We start from the raw sequence: 5,991 nt of genomic DNA, 5'->3' as shown, positions 1-5,991 counted from the left end.
GCGTCACATATCTCACACTTTGACTCAGAAAGGGGAAGTCCAGACTCTTGTGTGATACAGATGGTATTAAACACATCTGCTCTTAGTATAAATCAGCTTTTATGAATCTGTATTTGATAGTCAATATGTGATTACATCATGTATACCTCCATTTTCAATGCTGTTGCTGCTGCTATTATTTTCACAACCCTCCCCCTCCACAAAACATTTAAGAAAAGTTTCATGTGATAACACATGAAACTATGTGCACTGATCATAGTCAATCATAGTTGTGTGTGTGTATATATACAATATATATATATATATATATATATATATATATAGAGAGAGAGAGAGAGAGAGAGAGAGAGAGAGAGAGAGAGAGAGAGAGTTAAGTTGTGACATGATACAGGTGTGTACCGATTTTCGTGCATATACATCAAACCGTATTGTGGGGCTTGAGGCACAAAGTATTCTAGGGGGCGCTGTTGAGCCGTTAGGCCACGCCCATTCATGCAAACCATTAAATATAAAATTTTGCGCCAGGCCTGGCTTGCGTGCAAAATTTGGGGACTTTTGGGGCACGTTTAGGAGGAAAAAGGCCCTCCTTTCGTCAGAAGAATAATAAAAATTCCTGCAGATACAATAGGGCCTTCGCCTAATAATTAAAAACAATGTATGAAGGCTCTTATATCACAGAAAAATATGTTTGGCATTACGGAAGAACAATTTTATTTAATAGAGACTTGTCATGGTTTGGTTTGCTAAGGACCCAAGTGCAGGAGAGCAGGAGCCAGGAGTTGCAAAAAAAGGGTTTATTTTCAAAAAGTCAAAAACAAAGGAATGACAAGACAAGATATACTGAGGGGATAACGAGACACAGGTGCCGACACAATCAGGGCAGACGGGACACAGGCGGGGCAAGACAGAAACTGAAGACTGGGGGGAATGTCAACCTTGACAGAACCCCCCCCTCAAGGGACAGATCCCAGATGTCCCACTCGGCCTACCACCCAGGGCGGGTGGAGGGGGCCTGGAGGAGGGCCCAGGCCAACACACGGCCAACGTTCCGGGGGCCGTCCTGGGGACTGTGCAGACCTGCGAGACAGCTCCGGGGGTCGCCCACGAGGCGGGGCAAACCGGTGAGAACGCTCGGGGGGGCGCCCACGAGGCCGGGCAGACCGGCGAGACAGCTCGGGGGGACGTCCCCGAGGCCTAGGCCTGGGTCTTGACGCGGGTCTTGGCGTGGGGCTTGGCGGTCTTGGCGTGGGGCTTGGCGGTCTTGGCTCGACGGGAACGTGACATGGCTCTGGAACTTGACATGGCTCTGGAACTTGACATGGCTGCGGGGGTGCCCGAGTCCGTGGCGTTGGCCCCCCCTCAAGGGACAGATTCCAGATGTCCCCACAGTCCACATCCAGGGCGGGCTGGGGGGGAACACGGGTCCCCGGAGCCGGCTGAGGGGGGTCCGGGACCATCACAGGAACATGGGGAGGTGCGTCCGGGACCACCACAGGAACATGGGGAGGTGCGTCCGGGACCACCACAGGAACGTGGGGAGGTGCGTCCGGGACTACCACAGGAACAGGGACAGGTGCGTCCGGGACCACCACAGGAACATGGGGAGGTGCGTCCGGGGCCACCACAGGAACAGGGACAGGTGCAGGAGCTGGAGCCGGAACAGGCTGGCGCTGGCGCTGACGCCGTCGCCGTTGCCTCTGCAGGCTCCTGGGCCCACCCAGAGCCAGGCGTGTTCCCCAAAAGGGGTCACAATACTCCTCCTCGGCCCAGCGCACGTTTTTAGCCGCTTCACGGCAGAGGAAGTCCAAGAGGGTGAGGTACTCTCCCGCTGGGTCCACCTGGTCGGTCCGTTCTGTCATGGTTAGGTTTTGTCGAGGACCCAAGTGCAGGAGAGAGAGGGAGGCCAGAGGCAGGAGTTCTCAAAAACAAAAGGATTTATTCCACAAAAAGGCAAAAAACAAGGCGCTGCAGAGCAGGATCAAAAAACACAAAACTAACAGGGATCAAAGACCAGGAGCACATGGAGGGAAGAACCAGTACGGACCGACAGGGGACAAAGGAATGACAAGACAAGATATACTGAGGGGATAACGAGACATGATGAGACACAGGTGGAGACACAATCAGGGCAGATGGGACACAGGCGGGACAAGACAGAAACTGAAGGCAGGGGGGGAATGTCAACCTTGACACATCCTGACTCTTGTTACAGGTTTAGTTAATACATCTGCCACCATGTCAACAGTTGGGCAATATTCGATACAGATTTTCCCATCACTGAGAGCGGATCGAACGAAATGATATTTGATGTCGACATGCTTACATCTCTGACGCAGTACAGGATTTTTTGACAAAGCAATAGCACCCTGATTGTCCTCAAAAACTAACACTGGTGCATATTCACTGCCACAGTCCATTCCATTCAACAGCTGTACGAGATACATGCTTTCCTGAGTTGTTGCTGCCAGGGCCATGTACTCTGCCTCACATGTGGATAAAGCAACTGTGGGCTGTTTCCTTGACTTCCAGGAAATAACAGGCCCTGTCTCAGACAAACTAAAACAGTACACAGTTGTACTTTTCCTGTCGTTCTGGTCTTCTGCCCAATCTGCATCACTATATGCCACAAGTTTAAGTTTTACAGCACTTCTTTTGAAACACAATTCCTGATTTACAGTTCCCTTCAAATATCTCAACACATGTTTTGCTGTTACCCAATGTTGTGGTTTTGGTTCAGACAGGTATTGTGACAGTTTGCTTACAATCCAACTTAGATCAGAGGGGTATTCCAGGAAGCAGGTTTAGTGAAAAGCCTGAGTTTGTTAAGCCTGAGATCAGGGAAATCCGGAGTTTTCAGTTCCAGAAAGCGATTTAACTCAAACTCTGAGTCAGTTACTATGGCAACAGAGCCTCTGAACCTAACCTGCTCGCTAGCAGTTTTACTTCAATAAAGCCTAAGTTTCTCTCTGTCTCCTCCCTCAGTGGCGTCAATTCAGACAATGGACCTTTACAATACACATCCGTTTTCTGCACCACGGACAGCAAGCGGCAGAGAGAGCAGAAAAGGCGTATCTAACAAACGCAACGTATTTTATTCACTATGTCAGTGCAACAATATCACAGGGACATCCGAGTTTAACTTCAAACAGTTAATGTCCAAATGCAAAAAGGAGAAGGAGGAGCAGAAGACAGAAAGAGAGAGAGAGAGTAAAAAAAAAGTCAAATATTTCCCTTAAACAGATTTATAAGAGGGTAGGGTGATTTGATATCTTACCTTAAAATGAACTTCCTTCATTAATCCATCAGTGGCTACAGCCTCGTTAATATCTTCCGCTGCTGGGGCAACATTGGACTCATCACTTGCCTTCTTTCTTTTTTTTTTTTTTATCCCTTGTCTGCACACATATTAATGATTGATACCATGACGGTAGAAACCAAAAGCATATATAAGTGCCTTATTACTATAATTAATATATATACATATATATACGCATACATATGCGTACACATACATAAATATACACATACACATATACACATTTTTTTTTTTTGTGTGGGGGGGAGGGGGGGAGGGGGGGTGACGACATCCACTGCCAATCCAGGAAGCAGGAACACACGGATACACACGTCAAGCACTGGAAATCTGCAACAAAAAACCACAAACAAAACACGAAACCGGCACGGAGCCAACCAAAACAACAACAGCAATCGACCTAAATCTTGAGATCTGATCGCAGTCTGAGCTAAGCTACCGCTACCGCTACCTAACCCCAAAAACTAGAGAGCAAGCATGCAGGTGAACAGGCCAGTGTGTATGACTATGTGTGTGTGTGTGTGTATGTATATGATCATGCGTGTGTGTGTGTGTGTGTATGTATATGTTTGTGTGGCTGTGTATGTTTGTGTATATGCATGTGACTAAGTGGCTGTGTGTGTGTGTGTGTGTGTGTGTGTGTGTGTGTGTGTGTGTGTGTGTGTGTGTGTGTGTGTGTGTGTGTGTGTGTGTGTGTGTGTGTGTGTGTGTGTGTGTGTGTAATAAACCAAACAAAGCTCTACCTGAAGTGTATCTATAGTGGGGGAGGGGGGGAGCAACCCCGCCACCCGCGAGACCAGAGGCCGACACGGAAGAGCCCGGAACCCAGGCCACCGGCAACCCCACAGAGGGGAGAAGCAGGAGGGAGGCAACTCTTTCTTTTTTTTTTTAATTGTGTGGTTGTCTGCTTCCTTTTCATTTTGTAAGTTAGTAACACTGCAGAGTGCGCTAAAAACCAGATTGATAGTGACCACTGTCGTCAGGGACGCTGGGACATCACATTTCAACATATGAGGGGGGTACAAGTGTTGGGAAAGATAATACCTAGTGAAATCCATCATGTTGTTCTGATATGCATTTGTAGTTATTTTATATGTATTAAGTAATAGGATAAATCAATACAAATAGACACAGAGTAATTCCATAAATGTGTAAAAGAAAATAAAAAAAACAATTACATTTTCCCCTGAAGCCGAGGTGTGGCGGCTGTCCCTGATCTAAATGACAATAACATTTCATTCAATACCATTCCACCACTGTTTTCATCTGTAATATTATAAGACAGTGTGCTTAAATGTTAAATGAATACTGAATTCAAACTTACACATTGACTCGGGCAGCAACTTTCTCCCACGCCAATTCTCTCCTTCGCTGCTGCAGCTGTTTTTTTTTTCCGAAATCTGCTCTCATACTCGCCATACGCACGTATTAACACTTCTAACTCCAGTGGCGTGAAGTATGTGGATCTTCAGATGCAAACTAATGTTTCCTCAAAGGGATTTTGTAAATTGAAATGTTAAATAAAGTTTAAAAAAAAAAAAAAAAAAAGTATGTGGATTTTTTGTTGTCGCCGGTTGCCATGGTGAATCGTTGAATCAGGCCTCTACTGATGATGGCTTTTTAACTCGAGCTTAACAAACTCAGAGTTGATTGAACTAACTCAAATCCGCTGTTCTGGAACCGAAAAACTCTGAGTTTCCTTTCTCAGGATAAGTCAACTCGGAGTTCAGGTTTAAACTCGGACTTTGTTGAACCTGCTTCCTGGAATAAATACCCCTCTAATGTTACAAGTCGTTCTGTGTGCGGAAAGAAGAAAAGAACACCATTTACTATTTGTATCAATGAATTGCAATTACAACCTTTGTCCACCAGATGGAGCCAGAGGGCGTTATACCTCCTCTCCACCAGGGGGAGTTTATTGGCAGTGACGCAATTTGTTCTTTGTCCACCAGATGGCGGTGTTGTAAAGATAAATATACATGTATGTATGTATGTGTATGTGTGTGTGTATATATATATATATATATATATATATATATATATAGTCTTTTATACGATTCCTTTCTTTAATGTCACAAGACAAATTACACCTTAATTCTTAATTTAGATCATAAAAATAAAACCAGTCACATAAATGAGTTTTGTGTGTGAAAACAAACTCATCTGATTGTCGATACACGAGCAACAACGCGCACTCGTTATTTATTCAAAAATGAAAGGGAAAAGATAAAGTTGTTTGGATGGATGAACTGATCACCATCGTGGATGAATTGAATACTTTTATATTTTCGTTATGATTATTTTGTATATAGATCTGTATGTTTTGTTTGCTACTTTATTTTGTTAGTTTGAGTCATTGTTTGCCTCACACTTGCTGCTGAAACCTCCATATTGCCCAGTTCTGGGGAAATACAAGTATGTATGTATGTATATATAACACACTTATTCTGACCCCGGTCCCCCTGGTGGACTTTATTACTTTTAACATGAAACTTACTCTGTGATTCAGTTTATCATGTAATTACGCACATTTATATATATATACATACATTTATATATATATATATATATATATATATATATATATATATATATATATATATATATATATATATATATATATATATATATATATATATATATATATATATATATATATATTATATATGTCGACCTGT

Source organism: Cololabis saira, chromosome 13 (genome assembly GCF_033807715.1).
Source record: "Cololabis saira isolate AMF1-May2022 chromosome 13, fColSai1.1, whole genome shotgun sequence".
NCBI classification, from domain to species: Eukaryota; Metazoa; Chordata; class Actinopteri; order Beloniformes; family Belonidae; genus Cololabis; species Cololabis saira.
The sequence above is the reverse complement of the archived record's forward strand: the minus strand, read 5'-3'. Positions refer to the sequence as shown.